This window comes from Eptatretus burgeri, chromosome 4 (assembly GCF_056783735.1).
Source record: "Eptatretus burgeri isolate ZD-2024b chromosome 4, Ebu_testis_v1, whole genome shotgun sequence".
In the NCBI taxonomy this organism is placed as follows: Eukaryota; Metazoa; Chordata; class Myxini; order Myxiniformes; family Myxinidae; genus Eptatretus; species Eptatretus burgeri.
The window spans coordinates 27,812,443-27,830,529 of NC_140964.1; the positions used below are offsets into that span (position 1 = coordinate 27,812,443).

At 38.6% G+C, this 18,087-nt stretch overlaps 1 protein-coding gene across 2 annotated transcripts in view; it reads right to left on the minus strand.

Moving 5' to 3' along the window:
- DNAAF4 (dynein axonemal assembly factor 4) overlaps positions 1-18,087 on the minus strand; it is a 65,232-nt gene that overhangs the window by 7,058 nt on the left and 40,087 nt on the right. The gene's annotated exons all lie outside the window — the stretch shown is intronic.

Below are 18,087 nucleotides of genomic sequence, written 5' to 3' on the forward strand. Positions count from 1 at the left end.
TCCACACAAATATGCTTCTCCACTACCTCGTGTGCTCACATTCGGTTCCATCACTCAGCTTTCTTGCTCAATCCTCCTCAACACCCTCGCTGATCAGAGGCTTTCGATCTCGACCGTCTCAATCTTGACTGTGTCAATTCTGACCACAACCATCACAATCTTGACCTTGTTGACCTCGACAATGAAAAGCATCTCATCCTGAAAAAGGTTGCTGCTCATCAGTAGAGGATAAATGGAGTTTCTGGGACTTCCATTCAAATGAATGGGGGAAAAGGGAAAAACTTTCTGACTCAAGCCCCAAAAGTCCAAAATAGGAGACTGATTTTCTCCCCACCTATCCCCTTCCCTCCCATACAAGCAAATGCAAAATTGCGACTTACTGATTAAAGCACTTCTTCCCTTTCATATTTTCATTCCACTCAAAGAGCAAAACCAACGTATCTTTGTCCATGTTCTACTTTAAGGAATAACTTAATTTTCCGATTACATTCGTCAACATCGAGTATGCAGACACTCCTCACTTAATGACCTACCTGTTTCACGACCGCGCGGACTTACGACCAGCTCTCCGACCAGTCGGTATTGTACGCTGTATGAGAACTTTGGTTGTGGAAATGGGAGCACGGCGTCTCAGCGGTGCGGACCCCGAACCACTACCACACTTTGAAGGATTCGATGACTAAAATGTTTATCTGAATGTCTTTTTTTTATAACTTTAATTTTTTTGGTACATCATTTTTATAATTTTTGCTGATTGTATTTTTATGTTCTGTAATATGTAAGAGTTATGCAAATTAAAACAAAGTTATCAAGTTGGAGTTTCCTTTAGACCTTTTCTTTATTCAGAATAAATAAAAATGATTACCTTTTTCAAAATGAAATTTCCACCTGTATATTCTTACTATATCACCAACCTTGAACTTAGGATTTCTGACATTAATCTCTTTTTCATAAACTAATTTTGGAAATGTTTCTGATGGTTTAGTATTCGTTGAGGTGTGAATCGTATCATTATACTTATCTACAATGCGCTGAATTAAAGATAACCATTGTTGAGAACCGAGTTTATTTAATTTTTAATATAGTCTCTCTTTTAAAGTGTGATTGAATCGTTCAATAACAACTGCTTTTCCTGCATGAAAGGTGCTGTATAATATAATGCTGTTGTTTTTAAGAAAATTCATAAATGTTTTGTTGTAGAACTCTGTACCCTCATCAGTCCACAATTTTTTAGGTTTTCTCTTGCTTTTATTGAATATCTGTTGGAAAGCTAACATAAGAGTATTACCTGTTTTGTTTTTCAAAGGGACAACCCACGTATATCTACACCTCAAATCAATAACGGTTAAAGCATACTTGTACCCCTTATCATAATTGAGTTCAATTAAATCAGCAGACCAGATATAGTCAACTTCCTTGGAATAAACCTTCCTTCTATGAAACTTTGTGATTATTGGTTTATGTAATTCATCAGCTAATTGCTCTTCAATCTTAATGATATCATGAGAGCCGATAAGTTTTTTGAATTTTCAAGCCCAAGTTTCAATTTAGAACAGATCATCTTCTTCACGATGAACCGATCAATGTTTTCTCTCAAGGTTGGATTTTGTATCAGAGACAAATTAAACAACATTTCTCTATCGGCTTCATGTTTTTCTTCCAACGTTGTGCTATTTCCATAATCAATATGATGCCTCATGCACACTTCATCAACCCTATTGAGAGGTTTGCTCCACGGTTTAGGATTGTCAGCCTCATCTGATCTTTTATTCAAGTTTGTTCCCGGACCATAGAAGAATACCCTGGTCGATGCAATTCCCTTCGTATTCCAGTAGTTGTAAATTTACTTCCTGATAAAAACTTTTGTATATCTCCCCCACGTTTGTGTTTGGAGATGAATTTACTGTTTTTAGAGCCACACAGCGAACATATGCCTTTATGTACAACCCTGTCATTTTTACTTTTAAAATATGAGATTTTTTAGTATTAGATTTCTTTTTACATTCGAGACAATAACTCATTTATTTATGAGAAAAATTCTGACAGAGTGCGAAAACCTTTTTAGTTTCCAACATGCACATTCGAATCTTAATTTTTAAAACATAAAGAATCCTTAGAAATGTCTTCACTCTCTCCTCCATTTATTTAAGAAAAAAAAATGTAAAACTTTAATCAGTCCCAACATCATCAATAATATAATCTTTTCCTTCTTTCTCTTCTTTATCTCCACTTTCTCGTTTAAATCTTCTCCCTGAAACCGATGTTAATAGGATCTTGACGCAAATGTTAATAGGATGTTAAACCGATCTTGACGCAAATATTTCTCATAGACTTGCCAATTCTTTGTTTTCCGCCTCGGTGCGTTGAGATTGATTTATTTTCTGGAATACCTTCGATCTTTTCAAAATCTCACTGGTTTCCAAATTTTTATACATATTTCTTCTCTCTCTCTTTCCTCCCTCTCCCTTGTGTCTCTCTCTCTCTCTCTCTCTCTCTCTCTCTCTCTCTCTCTCTCTCTCTCTCTCTCTCTCTCTCTCTCTCTCTCTCTCTCTCTCTCTCTCTCTCTCTCTCTCTCTCTCTCTCTCTCTCTCTCTCTCTCTCTCTCTTTCTCTCTTTCTCTCTTTCTCCCTTGCCTCCTTCTCTCTCTTCCCCGTCTCCTCCTTCTCTCTTGTCTCAGTTTCTTCAACTCCTTCCTCATCCCTTAATATCCTTGAATCACTTTCACCCCATAGAATATCATACATATATTCATCAGGGTTTCTTGTTATTCCTGCATCCAAAATAATTTTTTTTTACAACAGGAAACCAATAAAATTTCTTCTGAATTTCTAAAAGAGCCTTGCGTTTTCTTAACTTAATTTTTTTTTCATTGTTTAACATTTTAGTTGAATCCAAAGTTGTTGGTTTATTAACATCAGTATAAAGCCAATCTTTTATTGAAAATACCTCATTCTTATGTTGTGGAACATATTTATTAAAATACCGAATACCCTTTTCTTGAAGGTATGCTTGGGCACAGAAATGATAATTTTCTTGAAGCCTTCTTGGTGTCATTTATGTATTAGAAATATATGACAGATCAATATAATGACAGGAAATACCTCCCCATCTTCCCATAGTTAAATCATTTTGTATTTCCTTACTTATTATATATAATCCTGTTCTTTGTGTTTTCATGATATTGTTATGAATTTGGAATTCAACTGTACACAACATACAGGTTCCCTTAGTCAGCTATGTTGATAAGTGCATGTTCCTGAGATAGCTCACCTTCCATTGTTTAAATGTTTTGAAATCGATTAGATGCACTGCGGATCGATTTAATAGTTGGGGAGCGAACAATGGATACGTCCCTCCCCCTCTTCTGCGAAGAGGAAGAAGAACCCTGCAGTGACGTCAACAACTCCCTCCCACCCATTGTTGAGCGGGGGGTGGATCACGAGGGCATGAGTCATGCCGGGTTCAGGGGAGGGGGTGCAAAGGATAAAGAGGACATCCTTTCTTTGTTCAAAAAGAGTCTCATGAAAGAGTTTGTGGGAGTCCCATGGTAGGGCTGAGTTCGTGGGCTGAGTTCGTAAAGAGTCCCGTGGCAGAGTTCGTGAAGAGTCCCGTTCTGAGTCCCGTGTGCAGAGTTCGTGTGCTGAGTCCCGTGGGAGGAGTAAGCTTTTAGCTTCGGAGAGAGCAGTCGTTCAGCAGGCCATCGGGTCCTGCTTGGCTTGCTTGGCTTGAAGCCTTCAGAAGCTTTTTGCTTCGGCTGGCTCAGTGAGCTTCGGCTGCTGCTTTGCTTTGGAAGGAACTTGAGCCGGTTGTTCGGTTCGAGCTGCGAGTGGAGGCTTCTTCCTCTTCTTCCTCTTCCTCTTGGTTCGTGGAGCTTTTCGTTCTCCATTTTGTTTCGCGGCTTGGTGCGACGCGTCGGCCTCTTCTTGGAGTTGGTTCCTCGGGGAAGCGACGCATCGACAGGAAGGATCGGCGCCTCATCTCACCGGCACGTGTTGCGAAGCGTGGGAGGATTCGCGGGAGCTCGGGAAGGAACGCGGCTCACAGCGATTTGAATCCAGCTCGCTCTCGCTGGAGCGCGGGTCCGGACAAGTTGAAGACCACACGAGGTGGAAAGGTTCGAGTCAAGCTCTTATCTGAGTTTCAGTTCACCTGTCCTCTGAGTTGGAGCTCATGATTAAAGGCCTCAGCCACCGTTTCTTGTGTGTGTGTGTGTGTGTGTGTGTGTGTGTGTGTGTGTGTGTGTGTGTGTGTGTGTGTGTGTGTGTGTGTGTGTGTGTGTGTGTGTGTGTGTGTGTGTGTGTGTGTGTGTGTGGGCGCGCGCATGCGCGTACGTGTGTCCGTGGGCCCGTCTAATAAGTGGGAACTGCTGTTAAGTGTAAATGACTGTACATAATAAGTAGACGGTTGTAGTTATTTTGTCGTGCTTTTGTTGCTTTATAATTGCATACGTGTTTTGCCTTATTTAATAGCATACATGTTTCATTATAATAAATGTCCTTGTGTGAATGTAAACCTGCTCGTTGCGTCCATTCCCTCATTGACTGAACATTTCGTGTGTGGGGAGTTAGAAAGCCGTTGGTTTGCCGTAATTGGGGGACATTTGGAACGACGGTTCTCGGCGGCTACGCCGCTCGGAATCGCGCACGGACAAGCTCGCCTCGGCGGTTTGTTCCGTACGAGATCCGTCGAGGGTGGAATACCCTGGTAGTTGGATCACGTGGGTATTTAGGTACATTGAAGATTGGCAATCGACTCTACCCCACGTGATCTGCTGATTGGCGTATTTCGGTTCTTGTAAAAGGACTCGTCGCTCGGAGTTATCCGGGCGGCGATCGATATTCCGGGCGATCGGTCGGGCCGACTCGACTTGCGGCTCCGTTCAGAGCGGTCGGTTGGCGGCTGACCCCCGGCCTGTAACAATATAAACTAGAGGGGGAGCACTCTGGAGAGTGCAAAACCTCCGCCGCCAATACTGCTGGGTCACTCAAGTGAACCTTGTATCTTATTCATTAAATATGATGTCAACAGTGCTGACAGTTATAGTTCTTTTCTACAACATTTTTTGGGGGGGGGGGGGGGGGTTGGAAATCACTTAAAACATGTAGAAATGCAAAAAAAAGAAATCGAAATTGTGTTGAAAAAAAAGTTGCAAAATAATTTTTTTCTCTAACAATTATTTTGGGGGGGGGGGGTTGGAAATCACTTAAACCATGTAGAAATGCAAAAAAAAACATTTTTTTTCTCTAACAATTTTTTGGGGGAGGGGATGGAAATCACTTAAAACATGTAGAAATGCAAAAAAAAAAATTCTCTATTTTTTGGGGGGGTAACAATTTTTTTGGGGGGGTTGGGGGGGTTGGAAATCACTAAAAACATGCAGAAATGCAAAAAAAAAAAAAAATTCCTCCAACAATTTTTTTTGGGGGGGGGGACCAAGTCCAAAATTTAATGGCATGATCCTTGGACCATACCTAATCCCCCCCACCACCTAGTTTCGTCGAAATCCGTCGAGGGGTTTTTCCGTAATACTGTTCACAAACAAAACAAACAAACAAACAAACAGAAAGGGGTGAAAACAGCAACCTCCATCCATCTTCGAAGATGGCGGAGGTGAATAAACTAGAGGGGGAGCACTCGGGAGAGTGCAAAACCTCTGCTGCCAATACTGCTGGGTCACTCAAGTGAACCTTATATCTTATTCATTAAATATGATGTCAACAGTGCTGACAGTTATAGTTCTTTTCTCCAACATTTTTTTTGGGGGGGGGGGGCTGGAAATCACTTAAAACATGTAGAAATGCAAAAAAAATTCTCTATTTTTGGGGAGGGGTAACAATTGTTTTGGGGGGGGGAAATATTTTGTTGCACCAAGAGAAACCTCCTAAAATATTTGACCCTCATTCCTCAATCGCATATGTTCCTCGACTGAAATATAGTAATAATCTTCACCTTCTACTTCTCCAGGTCTTATTGCTCTCGTTGTTGTTGATACAATATGAACTACATGGTGCTTTTTAAGCAAATTTAAAATATTCTCATTTGTACTATACAAGAACCTTGATTGATGAAAGTTTTTTTTCCAGAAGCAGATTTACTCACAAGATTTATAATAATAGTTGTCATTTATATATGTAATTGTTTCTAAAATAAAAAATATATCCCTTAATATCTCATCTTGTTTCACAACAATATATTTATATTTTTCAGTCGTGTGCTTCATATAATCCCCAAATTATTTTACTACATTATGTAGAACAATTGTCTCTCCAAAAATTGTTTATATCGATTGAATTTAACTTGAATAAAATTAAAGAATGATCATTGTTTCTTTTTGAGCGACGAGGAAGTTGAAAGTATGATTGACTAAGATAAATACAATTGCAAGAAGAATGTCTCCCTCTTGTGTAGTTGCCATCCATTGCCGTTTGGTTTCTCTCATTAACCCAATCATCAAAGATTACGAGATTCTTTTTTGATTTATCCAAATCTTGGGGAGAAGGTATATCATCCGTATTATCACTAAGAATACAAGTTATTGGCTTTGATTTCTTTTTATATCTCTGTGTATCACAAAATAGTTGTATTATATCTTCAATGTTGTAATCATTTAGTTTCTTTTGAAGTTTAAATAAACCGATTATATCTTCTTTTTGAAGACCAGCATTAAAACCTTGTGAGAGCAGTTGACACTCAGGTTGAAAACTTGACTTTGTGAAAATTATTAAATTATCATAATCTAAAAAGTTAGGAGAAAGGAGCATCTTCAAAAGTCAGCAGGTTTTTCCACATCCACTTGAACCAACTATGAGACATCTTCATGAATTTGGAAGATTTTTGTGGTTGTTAAATTTGATCTTATTTTCCCAAATGGGTAAAAAAAAATCATTCATTTATATATTTGGAAAACAGGTTATTTAATTTATTATTGGCCTTTTTAGAAACTCTATATTTTATCCTAAGTTCGGGTTTAATTTCTAGATAATCCATTATTTTATTTATACAATATCTTGTGTTGATATTTCCCTGAAAATGGCAATCGTGAATAATATATAACAACAATCCTTTGAACATTTCTCTAATACGTTTAGTTTCTTCCATTGTGAGGAAAGGTGTGTTATCACCCTCATACTTTACATTCATTTCTCTAATCAATCTTGTAAAGTAATTCATTTTTGGTGTAAATTTAAAAGAATTATATTCCTTTTTCTATTTTTTATTATCATTAATTAGAAGATAATCACAGAACACACATTGTTTATCGGCTTTTGACTCTGTGTTTAATCCCCGTCTTTCACACGCAGGACAATTCTCAAATTTGTCATGTGGAGAATCAGCAAAATTCAAGAGGCTCAAAATCTAGTAAACGATTCATATTATAAAGTAAAACTTTACTTCAAATAAAATTCATCTTCAGTATCATCTTCGGTACTTTCATTGGTGCTTTCACAATCATCTATAAAACTACTTTCATTACTATCGTTTGAACACAAACTCTCAGTATCATAACTGTCTTCTGTTCCAACAGAGATACTATCATCACTCTCATAATCTTCAAAATCTTCAATTGAATAATGACTCGTATTTAATTAGTAGAAAAAAACATTACCATCTGTGTCTCAATACTTCTTTTCATTAACAAATTCAACTACTAATTTTTTTAATGTTAAAGGTAATTTTAAAATGGTCCTTAACTGCTCTTGAACGAAATGTCATTTCACCTGATATATTAACATCCTTTATTGGGGCTTCAAGCATGGCTGAAGCTCTATTGAAATCGTTAGTATTATTATTAAAGGCGTTTTTATGTTCTACTGACCGATTTTGTGGTGGATCTGGAGGGAAAACAGTTTGATGAAATTGAACGAAACTTAACAGGATAATTACTCACCACCTGAAGTTTATACTATGAAACATTTGATGACATAGGTCACGTGGTATGGCGGCCATATTGGATTTTATCCAAAACCTAAAAACATCTTCTTCTCCAGAAGGGATAATCTGACAGCCTCAATCTTTTGCACACATTTGCTAAGTTGCATGGGAATGTAAAGTTGTTAATTTGGTTGAAATCGTTATTTAATTTATATGATTTTAAATGATGCCGATTCGCCTCATTAAATATGCAAAATATGCAAATGAGAGTTGAAAAAATTTAATGACAAATTTAGATAGCACATAAACAGGGGACTCCCAATATATTTATACTATGTCTGTATTTGCCCCCAGTGCCCCCCAAACTTGAAAATGACCCATTTTTGAAATGTCATAAAATAAAAACAACGCTTGGATGAAATTCAATGAAGCTTAACCATTTAATAACTCTCCACCTGAAGTTTATAGCTTGAAAATTTTGATGACGTACGTCACGTGGTATGGCGGCCATATTGGATTTTCTCCAAAACCTAAAAACATCTTCTTCTCCAGAAGGGATAACCCAACAGCCTCAAGCTTTTGCACACATGTCCAATATTCCATGTGAATGTTAAGTTGTTAATTTGGTCAAAATCGTTATTTAATTTATATGATTAAAATGATGCCGATTCGCCTCATTAAATATGCAAAATATGCAAATGAGAGTTGAAAAAATTTAATGACAGATTTAGATAGGTCATTAACAAGGGACTCCAAATATGTTTATACCATGTCTGGACTTGACCCCAGTGAGGCCCCAGAGACCCCCAAAGTTGAAAATCACCCATTTTTGACATGTCGTAAAATGAAAACCAAATAAGATAGACAAAAAGTGACCACATATTCTGGAAGATATTTTAACGTTCTACAAGTTCGCCATTTACATTAATATGCAAATGTGGAGTTATTGGACTTTTTTGGGGACTTGAAAATTTGTCCAGCCTCGATTTGTCCAATGTGAAGTTTCTTTCTTTATCATGTATTGCAATGGGTTTTTCAATCCTTCATTGATATGACATGAGGGACCCCGAAACTGGGCCCCATTGCAGACTTGAACTAACTTTCTAACTCGGAAAACCCATATCATGTGACAGGGTGATGGTGTTGAAATTTGTTAAAATTGAGGCACGCCTTGAAGCCCGGGATTACTGGTTTACCAGTTTTAATTTCATCAGGATTTACATATTTAGGGTTGTTGAAAAAAAATACAAATTTCTCCTTGCATATAACAGATGGTCTTATCTTTTCTTTATAAAGCTTCATCCATAAGGTTTTTTTTATTTTTTGATGCTTTTTCTTGTTTCATTGCTTTTTCTAGTTTTGAATATATTACCAGAAGGAGAGGAGAAACTTTTGTTGGAGCTACTTTGATTGATGTTCTTCCAGATATACTAAAAGCCCTTCCACTGAAGGAAATTGAAGAACTCATATTATTCACCATAATTGTTTTTATCCAATAGTTGTTATATTTATCTTTATTCAATTTTACATCCTCGACATATTTCTCAGTATCTTTTACAAATGGAGAGATTGATTGAAACTTGTCTTTTGTGTCTTGATACATTGTATTTATTAAGTGAAAAAAGTTGGAGGATAAAATGATTTTAAGCACAGATTCACCTATATATGAAACAAAATTTTCATCAAGAAAATTTTATTTTAAGCAAAGTTTTGTTTTATAAATATGGTGAACACAACGTACTGCGATGTTTGTAATCATGAATGGGGAATCCCCCGCCATTGAATGAAAAAGGTCATACATATTCAAGATAATAAGGGAGGTGAATTGGAAACAAGACACCATTTGGTCATCATCTTGAAAAAGTTCCCCAGGGGTGAGGAACGTAGTAACCAAAAATAATTGAAATCAGATAAGCGGTTTTCCATTTATTACAAAAAACATTTTTTCCAAGATGGCCACCCCAGTCGGCCATCTTGGATCTGGCCACGCCCAAAATCAATAGGGTTCTTCCTTTTCAAGTGGTACATGTGTGACTCAAATTTCAAATCGATATGGCGAAAAAACATTTTTTTAAGATGGCCGCCCCAGTCGGCCATCTTGGATCCGGCCACACCGAAAATCAAGAGGGTTCTTCCTTTTCAGGTGGTACATGTGTGACCCAAATTTCAAATCGATATGGCGAACAGTTTATGAGTTATCGCACTCATAGCTATAAATGTTGACGCCCGAACGGACGGATGGAGGGACGGACAGCCGGACGACCCGGGTGACAAAAAACCCCTTCAAACCAACAAACACACATTCAATCTTTTCAGACAAATATCTCCACTTGACCAAGAAACAAAACATTGTGATAGATGTGATAATGATATTCTTTAAAAAATCTACTGTATAAATGGCAGTCCTACTGTCTGTCTGTCTGTCTGTTTGTTTGTAACCAATAAGCTCCTAGACCAGTGAACTGATCTTGATGAAACTTTACACACATATAGACCTAACATTCAGCTCCAGGATGCGCTGAGTGGCTTTCCATAAAAATGAAAAAAATATCTATTTTAAAAAAATTCCATTAAAAAAATGGCTTTCGAATATTGCGCCGGCATATTAATAATAACAAAAGGCTTCATGGTTAAAAACGCTCGGGTTTTTTGAAATACAAAATGTTCGTATTCCTTGACTTTTTAAACATACACATTCTCCTCCTGTCATTTGAATTCTCAAACTGCACGCGCACAACAACAGCTAATTGCTGATAGATCTGCTCATGAAAGAGTCAGGCAAGCGGAGTCAGCTGCGGAGAGAGAGAGAGAGAGAGAGAGAGAGAGAGAGAGAGAGAGAGAGAGAGAGAGAGAGAGAGATATCGAGAGAGAGAGAGAGATATCGAGAGAGAGAGAGAGAGAGAGAGAGAGAGGGAGAGAGAGAGAGAGAGAGAAAGAGAGAGAGAGAGAGAGAGAGAGAGAGAGAGAGAGAGAGAGAGAGAGAGAGAGAGAGAGAGAGAGAGAGAGAGAGAGGTCTTACTGCTGATATATCTGCTCATGAACAAGCCAGGCAAGCAGAGTCGGCTGCAGAGAGAGCGTTGCTCAACTGCAAATAGAGCGTCACACCGACGGGCGAGAGAAGCACAAAACTCACGTTCCAGCTTTCTCGGTCCGGGTTTTGGCAGGACATCAAGGACAGTTGCCACTGCTGCTAGAAACATTGAGTGGCTCAAGGCCGCCTTCAACTATGACCTCTCTGAGGATTACGGCAGCATAGAGCCTTCCTTCCATAAATCTGAGGAATAAAAGAAGCCTTCCTAATTTTCTCCATATAACTAATGCTTCAGTCTAACTTGCGTGAGTAAAATAGGGCAAATTTCGTGGGTATTACCGGGTACTTCAGCTAGTATATAATAAACACCTTCAATCACGCAAACACAAGAACAATGAAGAAAGGGAAGGTGCCACGAAATTCTCCATTAAAAACACTGATGGGACATTTAAAGGGCATATAAAAATAAGATTGTTTTGCTTTCAAGACCCTGGACCATCTTCAATCATGGAAGCTGTTGTTATGGTTAAACAAAGTATTGAAACTATAATTAAAAACACATTCAGTGAAATGAAAACTTTTAAATTTTATATGGGAGTAAAATTGAATATGGCAAGAGAAGGCAATGAAACTACTCCCTATATGAGGACAAACCCTCACTTCATCTCATTTCGAGATTTTGTAAGATGTGACATTTACGATGAACTCCAGAGCCAAGAACAAGATGTTGATAACACTGTAGTTGGTGGTGGATTTGCTTTTACAAAAATAATCTTTTTAGATATACACATCTTAAAATCAGATCCTCTTCAAGCTTCTTCTTATATTGATTTACCAAAAGAGATAAAACTTAAGAAAGCGGTTGTTAATATTCAAAACAAAGATAATATATTGTTGTGGTTGAGGAAATTCGCAAACCACCATTCAGGTCCCGTAGGTGAGATATCTCTGTAAGTACATGTGTAGTTAGCCCCAAACCCGTTGTTTAGAGGGAATAAATGTGATTCATTCGGGCTGCGACCCTTTGAGATAGCCGTTTTTCTGTTCTATCTTTATTTTGAACCAACCACGTCTCAACCGCCATCACACAACAACCACCAACCGCAATGCCGCTTCACAACAACAACAACGCCAACAGCCACGACCTTTACCGTCACGGCTCGCTCTCGCAAACATCACACCACCACCACCACAATAAACCCTCCACCACCTTCACCTCTCCTCCTTCTGCCACCATTCCCGCACCGCTTGTGGGCACCGAGCGTCAGGCTGTCCTGGCCTCGTGCGGGACGCGCGCTGAGCCGCGAGTGCAAAAAGCGGCCTTTCCGAGGAAAGGTCGGATCAGGAATGATACACGCCCACTTCCGATCCGTCCAATCATTAAGCGCGGGGCGATTTGGCCCCGCCTCCAGGCGCGTCGGAGGAGAATCGATATATGCAAATTCGAGGATCAGGGGAGGTTCACGCCCACTTTTCCTCCGTCCAATGGGCGAGCGTAGCTCCGCCCCCGAGCTCATCCTGATCCGGAAATTTGCATATGGATTCTCCTGCCGTACTATAAAGCGCCGAGCGTGGGGCAAATTCAGTCAGTTTTGTTTTGGGTCGGAAGCAGTTGGAGGCAGTTGCAGTTTTGGGCTCGGTTGAGTTGGAGAGGTGTGGCGGCGGCGGAGTGTGGCAGCAGCAGTCAAGACGGGTCTGGAGGAGAGTTGGTCTGTCGGGGTTCGGAGTCTGTCGGGGAGCTGCAGAGAGGGGAAGCCGGGAACGCGGTCGAGGTCGCAGTGGAGTCGCTCGTCGCGGGACCCAAGCAAGCCAGCTATCCTCTTTCCCCAGAGCATCAACAACCCCCCTGTTTCCCCCCGCGTTGAGATAGTGCGAAAAGGGGGCCTCGTTCCCACCCCATTCCAAGCAGTGCCAACGAAACCCGCGGAGTCGGGGCACCGCCGCGACATTTGCGGCTCATCACAAGACGGGTAGGCTCCACGCGGTCTCGGCCCACAGCCCCGTCTGTCCCCTTGTATTTGAGGGTGGCCCCTTTTTCTTTTGCTTTTGAGTATATGTGTTGTCGGTGCCGTCTGTAAAGTAAAACTGTGTAAGTGTTGCCGTGTGCTCACGTAGTCGGTAGTAGATCTGCATTGTGTTTCTTTTGTTGCAATTGCTTTTGGTGCATAATTGTTGTAATTGTACATGTGTGCTTTCCGTTTGCCGCGGAATAAATGTGCCTCATGTTGAACTGTTTTTCCCGTTTCACTTCGTCTTTTCTTTAATTGAATCTCCATCTTACTTCACGTAAAGGGTTGGTGGTGGGCTAAATACGCCCGATAATTAATCGGAACCGTCGAGGTTGACGATAACACCGCTCGGTTATCCCGATAGTACGGAACGGGTCGCTTAAAGTGTCCCGTGTCCGAAGTCGACCTGCGGCGAGGTGCGATCGCCCAGTCTACCCTCCGTGTGGGTACTTAGGTAATGTTGAATTTGGCGAACAACCCTATCCCACGCGGGGGGCCGATTGGCACGATCGTGGTGAGGCCGAAAGGCCCACCCGTGACTAGTTCCTGGCGTTAGTCCGAGAGGGTCATGACGGAATTGTCCGTCCGGTGGGCGAGGTTCCGCGATTCGAGTTACGTGGCCGCTCGCACGCCGGCGGGCGCGAATTCGCAACAATATGTTTCCTATGGTCTGTTCTTGCTCACTTACATCCTCCACAATGGAAACCTGAAAGGGTTGAATATTATAAGAAATATGAGAATACATTGAATGTTAAAGATTTAAAGTTTCCAATGTCATTGAGAGATATTCCTAAATTTGAGAAAATGAATAATCTATCTGTTAATGTATATGGATTAACGGATACAAACAAAGTTCAGATATTAAATATTTCAAACAACTATAAAAAGGATGAAACACATATTGAACTTCTCTACTTTACTTCAAAGGAAAAATCACATTATGCTTTCATCAAAAATTTATCAACATTAACCAAATCACAACTACACAAGAGAAAATGTAAAACATATCCTTGTAAAGGCCCTGTCACACCTTGACGATTTAGCCAGCGTATGCCTGACGTATGCAAAATTTGGCTAAAACGCTGGCACACGTCGAATACGTTATGGCTAAGTTTGTATACGTTAAGAGCACGCTGGCATACGTCGTAGTAGGCTGGCTTTTTTCGTAGTACGCTGGCATACGTCTTTGTATGCCGAGGTGTTAGACAAATTTTCCATGCTTGAAATTTTTTGACGTATGCCAGCGTATGACTAACATGTTCTGCATAATGCTGGCCATAAGTTGTAGGTACGTTACATGATCGTTGACACACATCGACACACGTTACTTGTAAGTTACTCATAAGTCGAAACACGTCAAGGTAATGGTTGGCGTGAGTGTTCCAGACTCCCTGATTTTTTTTTGTTTTTTTTTTTCTTCGGTATGACGGTGATGTTGACACTTCGATTTCTAGTGCGGTTATAATACAATATAATTAATAGGCTGCCGCTCAACGATTTAAATCATAACCGCACTATAAATCGAACTGTCAACATCACCGTCATACCGAAGGAAAAAAAAAAACAGGGAGTCAGGAACACTGACGCTAACCATTACCTTGACGTGTTTCGACTTATGAGTAACGTACAAGTAACGTGTGTCGACGTGTGTCAACGATCGCGTAGCGTGCCTACAACTTATGCCAGCGTATGCGGAACATGTGTCATACATATAGTACGTCGAGAAATTTTCAACATGCTGAAAATTTCTCGACGTATGACGACGTATGCTAGAAAACTACGATGTATGCCAGCGTGCTTCAGCGTGCTCTTAACGTATACAAAACTTACCCATAACGTAGTCGACGTGTGCCAGCTTGGTTCGGAAAATTTTTCATACGTCGGCATACGCTGGCTAAAACATCAAGGTGTGACAGCGGCTTCACACTTCGATGTCTAGTGCGGTTATGATTTGAATCATCGAGCCGCAGCCTATGAATAGCCTACGGCACATGATCGTTGGCGATACGCTGCCGCACTATGCATTAGTCAGACTATCGTTGGGCATAGGTTGTGAACGCCAACAACACGCAAAGCATTCGTTGGTACAAGTTATCTATATTTGATTAAAACGTTCTGTGTATGTTACTAATACGTTATGCATACGTCCAACATGTTATTATACACCCAAAACTTAAAAAAAACATCAATAGTTCAGCGTACGCCAGCGTTTTACATACATTTTGAGACCTTGCCATACGCTGGCTAAAATGTCAAGGTGTGACAGCCCCTTAAGAGATGTCTCAACTCCTTTCACACAAAAGATCGATTAAATCAACATTCAAAATATTGTCGTAATCATAAATCAACCGTAATCAATTTAATCCAAATAAATCATGCACAAATAAATATCAAAAACATACTCCTTGTATTTTCTGTTATTATATCAAATCATCTGTTGGTGATGAATACAACAAGTTCGAACTTTATAGAGGAGAAGATGCCTCAGAGAAGTTTGTAAGACGATTGGAAAAAGACTGTATAAGACGAAGAGAAATAATGGTTGAAACCTATAAACCAATGTCATTAACAAAGGGAGAGAAAAAGGAATTTAGAAAGAACAGTATCTGTCATATTTGTGAGGAGAAAATTGAGGGAGAGGTCAAAGTTAGGGATCATTGTCGTCTTTCTGGAAAATATAGAGGTCCAGCTCATTCCCATTGTAATCTTAATTACAATCCCCCAAACTTTATTCCTGTCTTTCTTCATAACAATGCTCACTATGACACATATCTATCTAGAAATGAACGTTCAAAGACATCTGGAGATATTTCTGCTATTCCTAACACAGATCAAAAATACATCTCATTCATAAAAACAATTCACACATCCTCCATAACCCATATCAGATTTCTTGACACATACAAGTTTATGACAAGTCCATTATCTAACTTAGCATCAAATATTAAAAACTTACCGAATCTTAAATCACATTTCTCAAATTAAGAAGATATTGATCTCTTATCACAAAAGGGAATATATCCATATGACTACATGGATTCATTTGAGAAGTTTAAAGAAACACAACTTCCTTCAAGGGAAAGTTTCTTTTGCAAGTAGAATAAAACTCATATTTCCGATAGAGATTATACACAAGCTAAAAAGGTTTGGGAGAAGTTTAATATAAAGAATGTTGGTGAATATCATGATTTGTATCTTGAAACTGATGTATTGTTATTGGCTGATGTGTTTGAAACTTTTAGAACAGTCTGTCATAATAGAAATTCTTATGGATTTGACCCCGCTCACTATTACACGGCCCCGGGTTTGGCTTGCAGTGTGACATGTTAAAAATGACAAAACAGAATTTGGAATTAATCAGTGATATAAATATGTTTTTAATGATAGAGAAGGCGAAAAGAGGAGGAATATCTCAAGTATGTTCCAAGAGATATGCTAAAGCAAATAACAAATATCTTCCTGATTATAAGAATGAGGACAACTCTTACCTGATGTATTATGATGCGAACAATTTATATGGGTGGGCTATGTCTCAATCTTTACCTTCTGGAAAACTTAAATGGGTTAAAGAAAAACATTATGAAAAAGTTTTACAAGACATTGTTGTTTCCTCTCAGAAAGAATTGGATGAAGCTGAAGTTGGATATTACTTTGAGGTTGATTTAAAATATCTAAAAGAACTTCATCACAAACATAAAGACCTACCTATGCCCCTGATAAAGAAAGTCCAAGAAAAGAATGGTTAAGTGATTACCAACAGTCATTTCATTAAAAAGGTAAATCTCCAGAAAAACTACTAATAGAACGACATTAAATGATAAAGAAAGTTTTGTTTTGCATCAAAGGAATTTGAGACAATATTTATCTGCTGGGTTGAGAGTGAGGAAAATTCATCGGATTTTGAAATTTAAACAGTCATTGGTTGAAGAAGTATATTGATTTTAAAACAAAAAGGAGAACAGAAGCAAAAACAGATTTTGAGAAGGAGTTTTATAAATTGATGAATAATGCTGCATTTGGAAAGACTGGAAAATGTTAGGAATCGACAAAACATAAGACTTGCTGCATCTTGGAAACAGGCTTCAAAGTTAATTAATAGACCGAGCTTTGAACGAGCGGAGGTGTTTTCAGAGAACCTTTGTGCTATTCATTTGAAAAAAAGAGAGTATTGAAATGGATAAACCTATTTATATCGGAACATCAATTCTTGACTCGTCAAAGTCGTTCAAGTATGACTATTACTATAATAATTTAAAATCAAAGTACAAGGATAATGTGTCATTGTTATATATGGATACAGATATATCAGAAATTAAGACAAGTGATGTTTTTGAGGATATGATTGATATATAGGATGCAAGTCATTATCAGTCAGGTGATGTGTTGTTTTCATCAAAGAATAAAAAGGTTATTGGTCCGTTTAAAGATGAATTTATAGGATTGAGATCAAAGTCTTATGCTTTTACATATATTGATAATAATAACATTGAAAGGTGTGATAAGAAGCTAAAGGGAATAAAGAAAAATATAATCAAAGAAACAATAAACTTTAAACATTATTACAACTGTTTAACTTTAAAGAAGGAAGAGTACAGGAAAATGAATACAATAAGAAGTTATAAACGTCAATTATATACAGAAGAGAAAAATAAGAAAGCATTAGGAGCTTTTGATGATAAAAGATATATTTTCGAGAATGGAATCAATAGTCTCCCTTATGGTTATAAGTATAAGTGTTAAGATATTGGGTTGGGAATTTTAACAGGCTACCGCTGTCTTTTTACTGATTTATAAATGATAGAACCAAGCAATAACCAAACCAAAGAGTGGAGATGTAATCAGCCTTGGTATTTAAATGGGAAAAATATCAAATAAGTCTTATTGAAGAAATAACCGGGGTAAAAGCAGATTAAAGAAATAAGTGGATATATTTTAATTACAAATAAGTTGGAGGATGTAAAGAAAAAAATTAATATCCTTGAATGGACTGAAAACTTTGATGGTTATCAATTGAACAATGGAAAAACAATTTACTGCAATATCAAAATGATATGTGGCTCAGGAGGTGGTCAAATAAGAGCATTAAGAGAAGTTTATCATTTCATTTCTGCTCAACAAACACTTAAACCAAGAACCAAGTTGCAAAGTAATCTTTGTGAATATACTCGATGATGA